This window comes from Saccopteryx bilineata, chromosome 5 (assembly GCF_036850765.1).
Source record: "Saccopteryx bilineata isolate mSacBil1 chromosome 5, mSacBil1_pri_phased_curated, whole genome shotgun sequence".
NCBI classification, from domain to species: Eukaryota; Metazoa; Chordata; class Mammalia; order Chiroptera; family Emballonuridae; genus Saccopteryx; species Saccopteryx bilineata.
This window is the reverse complement of record NC_089494.1, coordinates 31,996,437-32,012,502: the sequence shown is the minus strand read 5'-3', so window position 1 is coordinate 32,012,502 and position 16,066 is coordinate 31,996,437. Positions and strand designations below refer to the sequence as shown.

Sequence of the window (16,066 nt, the reverse complement as noted above, 5' to 3'; positions counted from 1 at the left end):
ACATATTTCTCTGCAATACCATAAGGCACACCTAGAAATCATCTAGGGTGCACCAGTGCACCCTGGCGCACACTTTGAGAACTTTAGAAAGTTCAATTGTTTGAGATCACACTGTTGGCAAGTGCTTAAATCCAGGACTCAAACATAGATCTATCTGACCCCCAAGTAGATGCTGGAGTAAAGAGTTTGAATTTTAACCTGGAAACAAGGAGCAATAGAATAATGTGAAGTTAATGAATCGCTATCAGATGGCTTGTAGTGAGGTCACTCTGGACAATGACGCACATGGAAGGAAGCAGCATGATCAATTGAAACACTTTGTGTTCATCTAGGGGAGTAATGAGGGTTCAATCTAAAAGTTATGGTAGTGACTGAAATGAAGGGAAAGGATTTGAGCTCATTGGGGAAGTAGAAAAGAAGTACCTGGTGACTAGCTAGGCATGAAGAGAGAAGTGAAGAGGGGAGGCAAAATGGCTGCCAGGGTTCTGGTCTGGGCCACTGGGTTAATAGCAGTGACTTTCTCTTGGACAGAGAATGCAAGGAGAGGAACACGTATTGAAGGAAGATTAGTTTTGGCTCTAAGTGGAACATGGAAACGGAGCTCTTGGGTTGAAAGTTGAATATCCATCTATTTTGGCTAAGTTATTTTTGTTTGTTTTTAAAATGATATCCTAACTTACATTTTTGAAAACAGAAGACATTAAATCAAAATTTAAAAAGTAGCCATGGCCTGTTGGCTCAGTGGTAGAGCGTCGGCCTGGCGTGCAGGAGTCCCGGTTCGATTCCCGGCCAGGGCACACAGGAGAAGCGCCCATCTGCTTCTCCACCCCTCCCCCTCTCCTTCCTCTCTGTCTCTCTCTTCCCCTCCCTCAGCCAAGGCTCCATTGGAGCTGCGATTGCCCAGGCGCTAAGGATGGCTCTGTGGCCTCTGCCTCAGGCGCTAGAATAGCTCTGATTACGGCAGAGGGACGCCCCAAGATGGGCAGAGTATCGCCCCCTGGTGGGCGTGCCGGGTGGATCCCGGTCGGGCGCATGCGGGAGTCTGTCGGACCGCCTCCCCGTTTCCAACTTCAGAGAAATAAATAAATTAAAAAAAAAGTAATTAGGGATTTTGGTCCTTGCAAGGAAGGGAACAAGATTGTGCAAAAAAGGAGCTGGTGTGATATTGCCATTTTTTGCAAGGCTTCTAACAGCACAATGTTGGGACAGAGCATTCGGAGATTCACAACCTCTGTGGTCCGTAGGAGCCACTATGAGGATGTCCCAGGGAAGAATTTGCCATTTTCAGTGGAAAATAAGTGGCGGTTACTAGCCATGATGACACTGTTCTTTGGGTCTGGATTTGCTGCACCTTTCTTCATAGTAAGACACCAACTGCCTAAAAAATAAGGATGTTTTCGTTAATTCGTGAAACAGATAAGAAGAGGATCATTTTAAGAGGTGCAGTCTCTTTGAAAAATGGATTAAACAGTTGAACTAAAAAAATGTAATTAGGGAAATTTTTTAAATTGACATGCTAAGAATATCACTTTTTTGTGTGTGTGATTATTTTCATGGAGCAACTTGAAACCTATGGTTTAAGTAAATGAAGCATCCTATGTAAAATAAAGCTGTTAAATGAAATCTTTTAAAATTATATTGCCATGGCCTGACCTGTGGTGGCGCAGTGGATAAAGCGTCGACCTGGAAATGCTGAGGTTGCCGGTTCGAAACCCTGGGCTTGCCTGGTCAAGGCACATATGGGAGTTGATGCTTCCAGCTCCTCCCCCCTTCTCTCTCTCTGTCTCTCTCTCTCCTCTCTCTCCCTCTCTGTCTCTCTCTCTCCCTCTCTCTCTCCTCTTTAAAAATGAATTTAAAAAAAAGTAGGAAAAAAAATTATATTGCCATTAGACTACATAGAAAGTATAGAGAAGTAATTTCTTTGGGAAGATATGTATGATAAGAAAGAAAAGAGGAGGCTTGGAGAATAAGGAGATTTAAGTGGCATTTAAGTGAAGCCTGCAAGTGGAAGTTAAGGAACCTGAGTGTTATCAAAAATGGCTGATCAGTTTAGCTCCATAAGGGTGGGAATCACTTCTACCTACTCTAGTTTTTGGCCAGTAGGCACTCCATACATAATCCCCTAAACAGCATCAAATGTCAGGAGGACAGGGAAGCTACAAATGCCATTGGCTCTGTAAAATGGGTAACTGATGATGTGAGCCTGCAGGATGACAGGCAATGAGTGAGTGAAGGAGTGACTAGGAAGTGAGAAAGTAAACACAGGAACTGAGGGCCCTTTCCAAACATTTGGCTGAGAAGACAGATAGGAAAGTAGTTAGATGTGATAACAATGAGACACACTGTTAGGATTTTTTATTTTCAGAAGGAAAAAAATGTAGGTATATTTGTATGTTTAAGAGTAAGAGCCAGTGGAGAAACAACAATGACAAAACAACAGTTGGAAGGTAGAGGGAAAGGGAGAATACACTAAGCAGAACCCCCAAGTAGGCAGAAGTGGACACGCTCCAGAGCAGGGATAGATTAGCTTTGGGCTAATAGAAAACCAAGAAGGGATATTTTTTAACCTGTTCAGAATGTGATTTACTTTTGGTTTCATCTTATTCTCTAAAGGAACCATTTAAAACAAAGAAAATGGCCACTAGTCCTGGCTGGATTGCTCGATTAGTGTTAGAACATTGTCCGGAAGGGCAAAGGTTGCCATTTCAATCCCGGGTCAGGACACATGCAGGAACAGATTGATGTTTCTGTCTGTCTCTTTCTCCTTGCCCCTCTCTCTAAGATGAATAAATATCATACATTTTAAAAAAATTTTAAGCTCTCATAAGATAAAAACAAAACAAAACAAAAAACTGGCTAAATTAATATACTATTTAAAAATTATTTTTAGATTTTATTTATTCATTATTAGAGAGGCGAGAGAGACAGGAGGGGGAGAAGCAGGAAGCATCAACTCCCATATGTGTCCTGACCACGGAAGCCTGGGTTTTGAACCAGCGACCTCAGCGTTCCAGGTCAATGCTTTATCCACTGCGCCACCACGGTCCGGCAGTATACTATTTTATTGATAACTAAGAGACAGGATAATCATCTCTTAAAAACAAACACTTGAGGCCCTGGCCGGTTGGCTCAGCGGTAGAGCGTCGGCCTAGCGTGCGGAGGACCCAGGTTCGATTACCGGCCAGGGCACACAGGAGAAGCGCCCATTTGCTTCTCCACCCCTCCGCCGCGCTTTCCTCTCTGTCTCTCTCTTCCCCTCCCGCAGCCAAGGCTCCATTGGAGCAAAGATGGCCCGGGCGCTGGGGATGGCTCTGTGGCCTCTGCCTCAGGCGCTAGAGTGGCTCTGGTCGCAACATGGCAACGCCCAGGATGGGCAGAGCATCGCCCCCTGGTGGGCAGAGCTTCGCCCCTGGTGGGCGTGCCGGGTGAATCCCGGTCGGGCGCATGCGGGAGTCTGTGTGACTGTCTCTCCCTGTTTCCAGCTTCAGAAAAATGAAAAAAAACAAAAAACAAAAAACAAAACAAACAAACAAACAAACACTTGAAAAAAGAGATCCCATAATTCATACTATGATGTTTCTAAAGATTTTTGAGTTTATTGGAAGAGGCACTGACTACATAATTTGTGGGGCCCAGTGCAAAATGAAAACATGAGGCCTTGGCCACAGTTACCCACTCTCTGCTGATGTAGTCCTATTGCTGCCCTGAGCAGAAGGCAGCAGTGGTCACCTGCAGGAGTGCGGAGAGGAAGGCAGATGCAGTGCGGGGAGCAGGGAGCTGGTCATTGAGAACCTGTGTGGGAGGCAATGAAGAAAGCTCCAAGCCCCTATGCTCCATGGTCCCATTGGACCTCTCTCACAAAACACAAGCTCTGATAAGAATTCACTATGTTGTCTTCAAAGCATCAATCCCCTAGCACAGGGCCCTTTGGAGCAGTGCGGCTCTGCAGGACTGCACTGGTTGCAACCCATGAAGCTGGCTCTTGGGCACATCTGACCTTAGATGGCACAGTGCTATGTGACTTAGTTGTTTTTTTAGCTATACTACCTGGTAGTGTGCTAGTTGTTCTTGTAAATCCTACAAATATCTTAATTATGATTTATCATTAATTGGTTTAAACCTCTCTAGGAGGTTTAAATTACTTAGAAAATAGTTAATGGATGCCAAACTTAAAAAAAAAAAGGAATGCTATTTAATAGTATACATATTTATTTATTTACTTATATAACTGAAGAGGAGAGAGAGAGGGAGGGATAGAGAGGGAGAGAGATGAGAAGCATCAACTCATAGTTGTGTCACTTTAGTTGTTCATTTATTGCATTCTCATATGTGCCTTGACTGGAGGGCTCTAGCTGAGCCAATGACACTTGCTTAAGTGACCTTGGGTTTAAGCTAGCATTGGACTCAAGCCAGTGACCATGGGGTCATGTCTATTATCCCACGCTCAAGCCGGCAACCCTGCATCCAAGCTGGTGAGCCCATGCTCAAGCTAGATGACCCAGCACTCAAGCCAGATGTGTCCACACTCAAGCTGGTGACCTTGGGGTTTTATACCTGGATCCTCAGAGTCCCAGGCTGATGCTCTGTCCCAGGGGTCGGGATCCTATGGCTTACGAGCCAGATGTGTCTCTTTTGATGGCTGCATCTGGCTTGCAGACAAATCTTTAATAAAAAAAAAATAACGTTAAAAATATAAAACATTCTCATGTATTACAATCCATTCATTTCCTACCGCTCATTCACGTTCATGGTTGTGGGTGGCTGGAGCCAATCACAGCAGTCCTCTGGGGCAACACCAAATTTTTATTGGATAATGCATAACGTACATGGGTCCTTGTGAGGTCAGGAAGTAAACTTCCCTGCTTTTAATCAAGTAGCTAGCTAATTGCAGAAACCCTTTTGACAAAGAAGATGGCTAAAAGAAAAAAAGATGAGGAGTATCGTATTTTTCAGCAGGAATGAACAGAAGAATTTGCCTTTGTGGAGAGAGCAGGTTCTGCAGTGTGTCTAATATGCAATGATAAAATTGCATTGATGAAACGGTCAAATATAAAGCGCACTTCGACACATGCCATACTACATTTGCATCGAAATATCCAGCGGGGGACAGCAGGAAGAAAGCATGTCAAGAGCCACTGTGCAGAGTGCAAGTTAGTCAGCAGCAACTCCTTGTTTGGACCCAACAAGGTGACTGGAATTCGGCTAGCTTTGCTGGTGCTTTAGCAATTTTAAGAAATGGAAAGCCATTCACAGATGGGGAGTATGCCAAAACATTAATGCTTGATGTTGCCAATGAACTTTTTGATGACTTTTCAGATAAAGACAAGATAATCAAATGAATAAAAGACATGCCTCTGTCGGCAAGAACTGTTCACGGCCCTGGCCGGTTGGCTCAGTGATAGAGCCTGGCGTGCAGGAGTCCCGGGTTTGATTCCCGGCCAGAGCACACAAGAGAAGCGCCCATCTGCTTCTCCACCCGTCCCCCTCTCCTTCCTCTCTGTCTCTCTTTTCCCCTCCTGCAGCCAAGGCTTCATTGGAGCAAAGTTGGCCCGGGCGCTGAGGATGGCTCTGTGGCCTCTGCCTCAGGTGCTAGAATGGCTCTGGTTGCAACAGAGCGACGCCCCCTGGTGGGCATGCCAGATGGATCCCATTCGAGTGCATGCGGGAGTCTGTCTGACTGCCTCCCTGTTTCCAGCTTCAGAAAAATAAAAAAATTTAAAAAAAGAACTGTTCACGATCGTACCATCATGATGGCAAATCATACTGAGGCAGCACAAGTGAAAGACATAAATGCAGCACCATTCTTTTCTCTCACTTTGGATGAGTCAACAGACCTAAGCCATTTTTCCTAGTTCAGAGTGATTGCAAGGTATGCTGTTGGCGCCACACTACGTGAGAAAAGTCTTGCTGTTTTGCCTATAAAGGAGACAAGAGGGGAGGATTTATTCAAGTCTAACACTGAATCCTTTTTTTAAAATTGTTATTAAGTTTAATGCAGTGACATTGATAAATCAGGGTACATATGTTGAGAGAGAACTTCTCCAGATTATTTTGACATTTGATTATACTGCATACCTCTCACCTAAAATAAATTGCCTTCCATCACCTTCTATCTGATTTTCTTTGTGCCTCTCCTCTCCCCCCACCCTCTCTCTCCTTCCTCGCCCCATCCCCCCATCTCCCCCACCCCCGTTACCATCACATTCTTGTCCATGTCTCTGGTCTCATTTTTATGTCCCATCTATGTATGGGTTCATATAGTTCTTATTTTTTTCTGATTTCCTTATTTCACTCCATATAATGTTATCAAGGTCCATCCATGTAATTGCAAATGATCCGACGTCATCATTTCATATGGCTGAGTAGTATTCATAGTATATATGTACCAAAGCTTTTTAATCCACTCATCCTCTGACGGACACTTGGGCTGTTTCCAGATCTTCGCTATTGTGAATAATGCTGCCACAAACATAGATGTGCATTTCTCCTTTTGGAGCAGTTCTATGGTGTTCTTGGGGTATATTCCTAAAGTGGGATAGCTGGGTCAAAAGGCAGTTCGATTTTCAATTTTTTGAGGAATCTCCATACTGTTTTCCATAGAGGCTGCACCAGTCTGCATTCCCATCAGCAGTGCAGGAGGGTTCCCTTTTCTCCACATCCTCACCAGCACTTATTCTGTGTTGTTTTGTTGATGAGCGCCATTCTGACTGGTGTGAGGTGATATCTCATTGTGGTTTTAATTTGCATTTCTCTAATGATTAGTGACGTTGAGCATTTTTTCATATGCCTATTGGCCATGTCCTCTTTGGAGAAGTGTCTATTCATTTCTTTTTCCCATTTTTTGATTGGATTGTTTGTCTTCCTGGTATTGAGATTTACAAGTTCTTTATAAATTTTGGTTATTAACCCCTTATCAGATGTATTGTCAAATATGTTCTCCCATTGTGTAGTTTGTCTTTTTATTCTGTTCTTATTGTCTTTAGCTGTGCAGAAGCTTTTTAGTTTGATAAAGTCCCATTTTTTATCCTGTCTTTTATTTCACTGCCCCGTGGAGATAAATCAGCAAATATATCGCTGTGAGAAATATCAGAGAACTTACTGCCTATGTTTTCTTCTAAGATGCTTATGGTTTCACGGCTTATATTTAAGTCTTTTATCCATTTTGAGTTTATTTTTGGGAATGGTATAAGTTGGTGGTCTAGTTTCATTTTATTGCAGGTAGCTGTCCAATGTTCCTAATACCATTTATTAAAGAGGCTGTCTTTACTACATTGTATACTCTTACCTCCTTTGTAAAATATCAGTAGTCCATAGAGCTGTGGGTTTATTTCTGGGTTCTCTGTTCTGTTCCATTGATCTATATGCCTGTTCTTAGGCCAGTACCGGGCTGTTTTGAGTACAATGGCCTTGTAGTATAACTTGATATCAGGAAGTGCGATACCTCCCACTTTATTCTTCTTTTTTAAGATTGCTGAGGCTTCTGTTTTGGTTCCATATAAAATTTTGGAATATGTGATCTATATCTTTGAAGTATGTCATTGGTATTTTAATTGGTATTGCATTGAATTCATAGATTGCTTTGGGTAATATAGACATTTTAATGATGTTTATTATTCCTAACCATGAGCATGGTATATGCTTCCACTTGATTGTATGTTTCTTGATTTCTTTTATTAGTGTTTTATAATTTTCTGAGTACAAACCTTTAGTCTCCCTGGTTAAATATACTCCTAGGTACTTTATTTTTTTGGTTGTAATAGTGAAGTGAATTGTTTCCTTAATTTCTCTTTCTGACTGTTCATTGTTGGCGAATAAAAATGCCTCTGATTTCTGAGTTTAATTTTATATCCTGCCACTTTGCTGAATTCATTTATCAGGTCCAGTAGTTTTTTGACTGAAACTTTAGGGTTGTCTATATACAATATCATATCACCTGCAAATAATGATAGTTTTACTTCTTCTTTTCCAACTTGAATGCCTTTTATTTCTTCTTCTTGTCTGATTGCTGTGGCTAGGACTTCCAGGACTATGTTGAATAAGAGTGGTTAAAGGGGGAACCCCTGCCTTGTTCCTGATCTTAAGGGGATTGCTTTTAATTTTTGCCCATTGAGTATGATGTTAGCTGTTGGTTTGTCATAGATGGCTTTTATCATGTTGAGGTATGTTCCCTGTATTCCCACTTTGCTGAGAGTTTGATCATGAATGGGTGCTGGATTTTACCAAATGCTTTTTCTGCATCTATTGAAATTATCATGTGGTTTTTCTCCTTCCTTTTGTTTATATGATGAATCACATTGATTGATTTGTGAATATTGTACCAGCCTTGTCTCCCCAGAATAAATTCCACTTGATCATGGTGGATGATTTTTTCCATATATTGTTGGATCCGGTTTGCTAATATTTTGTTAAGAATTTTAGCATCTATATTCATCAGGAATATTGGTCTATAATTTTTTTTCTTTGTGTTGTCTTTGACTGGTTTTGGAATCAGAATTATGCTCACCTCATAAAAGGAGCTTGGAAGTCTTCCTTCCTCTTAAATGTTTTGAAATAGCCTGAGGAGGATAGGAGTTAATTCTTCTTTGAATATTTGGTAGAATTCAGTTGTGAAGCCATCAGGCCCCGGACTTTTCTTTGTTGGGAGTTTTTTGACACCTGTTTTGATCTCATTTGATGTAATTGGTCTGTTTAGGTTTTCTGATTCTTCCAGATTGATTTTTGGAAGACTGTATGTTTCAAGGAATTTGTCCATTTCATCTAGGTTGTCTAGCTTTTTGGCATCCAGTTCTTCATAGTATTTTCTTACAATATTTTTATTTATTTATTTATTTATTTTGTCTTTTTCTGAAGCTGGAAACGGGGAGAGACAGTCAGACAGACTCCCGCATGCACCCGACCAGGATCCACCCGGCACGCCCACCACGGGTGACGCTCTGCCCACCAGGGGGTGATGCTCTGCCCCTCTGGGGCGTCGCTCTGTTGCGACCAGAGCCACTCTAGCACCTGGGGCAGAGGTCAAGGAGCCATCCCCAACGCCCGGGCCATCTTTGCTCCAATGGAGCCTCGGCTGGCTGCGGGAGGGGAAGAGAGAGACAGAGAGGAAGGAGAGATGGAGGGGTGGAGAAGCAAATGGGCGCTTCTCCTGTGTGCCCTGGCCGGGAATCGAACCCAGGACTTCTGCACGCCAGGCCAACGCTCTACCACTGAGCACCTGGCCAGAGCTCTTACAATATTTTGTATTTCTGTTGTGTCAGTTGTTATATCTCCACTCTCATTTCTAATTTTATTTATTTGAGTCCTCTCTCTTTTTTTCTTGGTGAGTCTAGTTAAAGGTTCATCAATCTTATTTACCTTTTCAAAGAACCAGCTCCTAGTTTCATTGATCCTCTGTATTGTTTCTTTAGCCTCTATGTCATTTATTTTTGCTCAGATCTTTATTATTTCCTTCCTTCTACTACATTTGGGCTTTACTTGCTGTTCTTTTTCTAGTTCTTTTAGATGCAGGGTTAAGTCATTTATTTGAGCTTTTTCTAGTTTCTTAAAGTGTGCCTGTAGTGCTATGAACTTCCCTCTCAATATTGCTTTTGCTGTGTTCCATAGATTTTGAATTGTTGCATTCTCATTGTCATTTGTTTCTAGGAATATTTTTATTTCTTTTTTTATCTCATTCTTAATCCATTAATTATTTAACAACCTGCTATTTACTTTCATGTGTTTGAGAGTTTTTGAGCTTTTCTGTTGTGGTTGATTTCTAGTTTCATGCCATTGTGATCAGAGAAAGTGCTTGATATGATTTCAATCTTCTTAAATTTGTTGAGACCACTTTTGTGCCTTAACATGTGGTCTATCCTAGATAATGTACCATGAGCACTTGAAAAAAATATATATTCTGCTGCTTTAGGGTGAAAGGTTCTGAGATATCCATTAAATCGAGTTGATCTAGTGTGTCCTTTAATTCTGCTGTTTCTTTGTTAATTTTCTTTCTTGAGGATCTATCGAGTGATGTTAATGGGGTATTGTAATCCCCTACTCTTATAGTATTGCTGTTGATCTCGCCCTTTAAATCCATCAAAGTCTGCTTTATATATTTAGGTGCTCCCATATTAGGTGTGTAGATATTTATAACGGTTATATCTTCCTGTGGGATGGCTCCCTTTATCATTATGTAGTGACCTTCTTAATCTCTTACTATAGTCTTTGTTTTTAAAATCCATTTTGTCTGATATAAGTATTGCTACCCCCGCTTTTCTTTCATTTCCATTTGCGTGAAATATTTTTTTTCATCCTTTTATCTTCAGTCTATGTGCATCTTTTGTTTTAAGGTGTGTCTCTTGTAGACAGCATATGTATGGGTCCTGTTTTCTTATCCACACAGCTACCCTATTTCTTTTGATCGGATCACTTAATCCATTTACATTTAAGGTTATTATTGATATGTAATTGTTTATTGCCATTTTATTCTTTAAAATTGTATTCCTCTTTTGCTATATTCTTTTTCTCCTTTAATCTGTTTACAACAGGGTCCCTTAGCATTTCTTGCAGCCTTGGTTTGGTTGTAGTGAATTCCTTGAGTTTTTTTTTTGTCTGGAAAACTTTTTATTTCTCCTTCAATTTTAAATGATAGCCTTGCTGGATAAAGTAGTCTTGGTTGTAGGCTCTTGTTCTGCATTATTTTTAATATTTCTTGCCATTCCTTTCTGGCCTCAAGTGTTTCTGTTGAGAAGTTGGAAGTCATCCTTATGGGGGCTCCTTTGTAGGTGATAGTCTTTTTTTCTCTAGCTGCTTTTAATATTTTCTCTTTATTACTTAACTTTGGTATTTTAATTATGATGTGTCTTGGTGTAGGTTTCATTGGGTTTCTCTTTAATGGAGTTCTCTGTGCTTCCTGAACATGTGAGATGTTTTCCTGCCTTAATTGAGGGAAGTTTTCAGCTATGATATGCTTGAACAAAGTCTCTATCCCTTGTTCTTTCTCTTCTTCTTCAGGAACCCCTATGATGTGGATGTTATTTCTCTTCATGTTGTCACAGAGCTCTCTTAGATTTTCCTCAGACTTTTTGAGTCTCTTTTCTTTTTTCTGCTCTGCTTTCATGCCTTTATTTATCGTGTCCTCTAACTCACTGATTCAATTCTCAGCTTCATCCATCCTGCTTTTAATTTCTTCCAATGTGTTCTTCATTTCTGATATTGTATTTGTCATTTCTGATTGATTTTTAAACTTATTTCAATATCCTTTTTTTATATTTGCTATCTCTTTATTTAGGTGTTCGTAATGACCATCTATTGTTGTTCTAATATCTTTGAGCATCTTAACAATTGGTATTTTAAACTCTGCATCTGGAAATTTGGTTATATCTGACTCATTCAGGTCCTTTTCTGGGGATTTCTATTGATTCATTTGTGTTGCATTTCTCTGCTTTCTCATTTTGTCTGTGTAAAAGAAGGTTTTGGCCCCTGAAGTCCACTGAGTGTGGCCTCAGTGTTCCCTAGGTATGGTCTGTCTGCAGGCCTGTCACCCCCTTTGCTGTTGCTGCCTAGGGTGTTCGGGTATGGGCGTTGCTGGTGCCTGCCCACTGGGGCTGTTGCTGTGGTTTCCGCCTCTCCTTCACCGGAGTGGCTGTGATCACTTGCTTGGGTGTAAAAGCCTCATTGGCCTTGGCCTTCGCCCCACCCCCATGGGTGGCGTTATGCTTGGCCCTGAGGGCAAGGGTGAGCACCTTTGCTCAACTATGGGTCTCTGCCTGATTCCAGGCTTTCACCCCACCCTTGCAGGAGGAGCCGCTCACTGGACACCTTGGCTCCACAGGCTGGGCCGGACTGCGTGCATTGGCTCAGTAGCGGGGCTCAGCCTGTTCTGGGCTTTTGGCTCCACCCCTGCGGGAGGAGCTGACTTTCAAGTCAAGCCACAAGCCTAGGTTCTGCCGGCAGGGCAAAGCTGTGCTCCTGCGCCCTTGCTCAAGGGCCTGTCTCCACCCCTTCTGGGGTTCCTGCCCTTCCCCCCCCCCCCGCAGGCTGGATTGCAGGCAGCCCACAGCTGGGCTTGACCACTTTTGCACGTCCCCTGGTCCCCATCCGGGCAAGACTGAGCTCACACCTGGGCCCAGCGGCGGCCAGCAGGCTTCTGCCCTTGCCGATAGAACCTCACTTCCGTGTCCCGCTGCTGCTGCCCGCCCTCAGGTGAGCCCTCAGCTGTGTGGATGGGGGCACTGCAGCTCAGACCCTAAGATTCACTCCTGTAGCCCCAAAAGCTCCCTCCTTCTAAGCAACTCTGCTCTGAGTGCCACGGGGGAGCTTGTTTGGCTTGTGTCCTGCTTCCCTTTGCTGGTATTACTGTTTCCAGGGGAAATATTCACTTCATATTTGGGGAGGGACTCATCCCAGAGGTTAGGGTGGCTGTCTCCCAAAATGTTTCTCCCTGTGCCTCCTAGATTACAGTCTCTTCCTGCTACTCCAGTCCTCTCCTCTCCCCCAGTTCCCCAGAGCCCCGGGTAAATAGTTGTGAGAAAGTTTTTCTGTGCGGTCCCTTAAGAAGAATCCTGGGTCTGAGAAATCAGTCTCTTTCTCACAAACAGTATCCTGTCTTGTTTCCAGCTAAATACTGTCCATACACCTCTTCTAGGCTCTGGGGCTGCAGGCTGGGGCTTTGTTTCTGGGACTCAGGACCCTGCCGTCTCTGCTAAATTCACTTCCTGCCACCAAGTCTCTCCCAGCTGCTGTTTGCTCCGGGGAGCTGGGCAGCCCTCTCCGCATTTCTGCTTTTCCTTCCAGTCTCAGTGTGGCTTCTTCAGTGTTCTTTGGTTGAAGAGTCCTCTTAGTTTAGTCCAAAGTTGGTTTTTCCAGATGGTGGTTCTTAAAAATTAGTTTGTAATCCACTTTGGTTCTGGGAGGTGGAAGTTGGTACGTCTGCCTACTCCATCACCATCTTGTCTTCTATCCAAGTCTTACACTGAATTCACTAAAGAAAAAAGTCTAATGATGGATAAACTTATTTCGGTGTGTACTGATGGTGCTCCGTGCATGGTGGAGAAAAACAGAGAATTCGTAGCGCTTCTTTTTGAACATGAAAAGAGACCCATCCTAAGTTTTCAGTGCATCCTACATCAGGAGGCACTTTGTGCTCAAATGTGTGGCAAGAGCAGATTGGTGAGGTGATGTCGCTTGTCATTTGGGTAGTCAACTTTATTGTTGCCCGAGCTTTAAATGATTGCCAGTTTAAAATATTGCTGGATGAAGTTGGAATAATTATCTTGGTCTGCTTCTGCACAGCAATGTGCGTTGGTTGTCAAGAGGGAAGGTGCTCAGCTGTTTTGCAACTTGTCTGAGTGAAATTCAGACTTTTCTTGAAATGAAAAATGTTGAGAATCCTGAGTTAGCTAACACTGAGTGGCTTCTGAAGTTCTACTATCTCGTGGACATGACTGAACATTTGAACCAGCTCAATGTGAAAATGCAAGATGTTAGAAATACAGTCTTATCCCTTCAACAAGCAGCATTTGAAAACAAGCTGGAACTCTTCATCGCTGACATTGAAACAGGTCATTTACTACACTTTGAAAAACTGGGAGAGTTTAAAGATGCATGCACAGCAAGTGACCCTGCTCAACATCTTGATCTCCAGCAGCTAGCAGGCTTCACATCTAATCTCCTGCAGTCATTCAAAGCGTGATTTGGAGAATTTCATGAGCGTACTCATCTTTTTAAGTTCATCACCCATCCACACGAATGTGCAGTGGACAACGCTGACCTGAGTTACATCCCCGGTGTCTCCTTCAGAGATTTTGAACTGCAAGCTGCTGACCTGAAGGCCTCAGATATGTGGGTAAGTTCAAGTCACTGAATGAAGATTTGGAAAGACTTGCACGACAGCAAGCAGAGTTGGCGAGCAAACACAAGTGGGAAGAAATGAAAAAACTTCAACCCACAGACCAGCTGATTCTTGAAACTTGGAATGCGCTTTCCGTCACATACCACACAGTGCAGCATGTGAGTATTGCTGTATTGACAATGTTTGGCTCTACGTATGCATGTGAGCAGTCTTTCTCACATCTAAAGAACGGTAAGACCAACCTACAATCATGTTTAACGGATGAAAGTCTCAACACCTGCATGAAGCTTAACCTCACCACGTATCAACCAGACTACAAAGCCATCAGCAAAACTATGCAGCACCAGAAGTCGCATTAATGGTAAGAAATACTTTAGTCATCATTGGTTAGCAACAGCATAACAATGTTATTAAAAAGTATTCAGCCCTGGCCGGTTGGCTCAGCGGTAGAGCGTCGGCCTAGCGTGCGGAGGACCGGGGTTCGATCCCCGGCCAGGGCACACAGGAGAAGCGCCCATTTGCTTCTCCACCCCTCTGCCACGCTTTCCTCTCTGTCTCTCTCTTCCCCTCCCGCAGCCAAGGCTCCATTGGAGCAAAGATGGCCTGGGCGCTGGGGATAGCTCTGTGGCCTCTGCCTCAGGCACTAGAGTGGCTCTGGTCACAACATGGCGACGCCCAGGATGGGCAGAGCATCGCCCCCTGGTGGGCAGAGCCTCGCCCCTGGTGGGCGTGCTGGGTGGATCCCGGTCGGGCGCATGCGGGAGTCTGTCTGACTGTCTCTCCCTGTTTCCAGCTTCAGAAAAATGAAAAAAAAAAAGGTATTCAGAGAGTTATTGTACTTTAAAAGTGTTGGTCTTACATAAAATGCACACATTTACTTGTATTTAGTGTTAAATATGTTGTATGGCTCTCATAGAATTACATTTTAAAATATGTGGCATTCATGGCTCTCTCAGCCGAAAAGGTTCCCGACCTCTGCTCTATCCACTGTGCCACCACCTGGTCAGGCAATGCATTTTTATTTATTAAAGTTGCAAAAGTGCTGTCATATATTAAAAATCTCATCTTAGTCCTCATTTCACTGATGGACTCTAACTTTCCTGGATTTTAATCTTAATTGCCAAAGACTTCTGCAAGAGGGTATAATGGTATTTTTCTCTGAAATATTATCATAAAATCCTATGAAATATTTCAGTGATATGAGTCACTTACTTATTCATCTGGGTAGACATTTAGATAATAGAAGTAGCTAACAGAAATCTGTGAGAAATATATTGTTAACTCTGGTGAAAGAGAAAGGAAGAAATTCTATTGATGTATTTTTAAATGTATTTAAATTCTGTGTTCCCTGTCATTCTAAAATACCAATGAGTATTTTCTTCTGCTCCTTTCTTTCCAAGAGGCTATGTAAAATTACTTTGACAGAGAAAATAGTGAATTTTTTTCTGTTAAGTTCTACATCCCATTTCATGAACATAGCAAATAATATCCTTTTTTACCAACCTTGCACTTACTACACAAGTGAAACTTATTACCTTGTACTATGATGTTTAGTTAGCAATCTTGTCCAAGTGTTATATTTTTTCAATATGACTGAAACTGACAAGAAACAGATTGCTATTTAAAGGAAGTTGAAAGCTTTGAAATCATACATGCTGTAGGTAAATTAACACACAGCATACAAGTACTTATGGTATTAATGCACAATTAGAAAACTCTTAGTGGCCTGACCTGTGGTGGCGCAATGGATAAAGCGTCGATCTGGAAATGCTGAGGTCGCCGGTTCGAAACCCTGGGCTTGCCTGGTCAAGGCACATATGGGAGTTGATGCTTCCAGCTCCTCCCCCTTGTCTCTCTCTTCTCTCTCTCTCCCTCTCTCTCTCTCCTCTCTCAAATGAATAAATTAAATAAAAATAAAAAATAAATAAAATAAAATAAAATAAAATTTCCTTAAAAAAAAAAAAGAAAACTCTTAGCAATTCATATTATTAAATGAAGGTCAGTATAGTTTTTGGTAATAAATCAGTTAATACATTTTGAGACTTGGAGTTTTATAAAATCTTTTAACATAATTTAAAACAAAAGTAGGTAATTTAAGAAATTCAATTTTTGGGAACTGATTGATGATCTGTCTGCTATGAGAAAATTATCTGTTTTATTTGTTCTTAAATATCATTGTACTTTGGAGGGAGGAATATGTACAGCCAATTTTAGTAGGAACTAAAGAATTCAATTTTTATT

General features: G+C 42.2%; 1 pseudogene; it reads left to right on the top strand.

Moving 5' to 3' along the window:
• Positions 1-1,130: 1,130 nt before the first annotated feature.
• LOC136338423 (cytochrome c oxidase subunit 7C, mitochondrial pseudogene) lies at positions 1,131-1,475 on the top strand (annotated as a pseudogene).
• Positions 1,476-16,066: the final 14,591 nt, after the last annotated feature.